This window comes from Penaeus monodon, chromosome 25, assembly GCF_015228065.2.
Source record: "Penaeus monodon isolate SGIC_2016 chromosome 25, NSTDA_Pmon_1, whole genome shotgun sequence".
In the NCBI taxonomy this organism is placed as follows: Eukaryota; Metazoa; Arthropoda; class Malacostraca; order Decapoda; family Penaeidae; genus Penaeus; species Penaeus monodon.
This window is the reverse complement of record NC_051410.1, coordinates 21754218-21754491: the sequence shown is the minus strand read 5'-3', so window position 1 is coordinate 21754491 and position 274 is coordinate 21754218.

Here is a 274-nt window from a genome sequence, read left to right as displayed (position 1 = left end):
ATCACCTCTCATTTTGCATGATGTCAACTTATCCACATAATCTTTCAAGTATGAATTTGTCTATATTTGTCAGCTTTTCATGCTAATATAATTTGCAGGTTATTACAAGGCCCTTGTTCTTCCTTTTTCCAGTTCAACCTGGTGTGCGGCCGCAGCTACCTGCGAGCGGCCTACAAGAGCGTGTACTTTCTCGGGGGGATGATCGGGGCCATGCTCAACGGCTGGCTCTCCGACAGGTGGGTACGCGGCAATGGTAGGCTCAGGGATGCTTTAC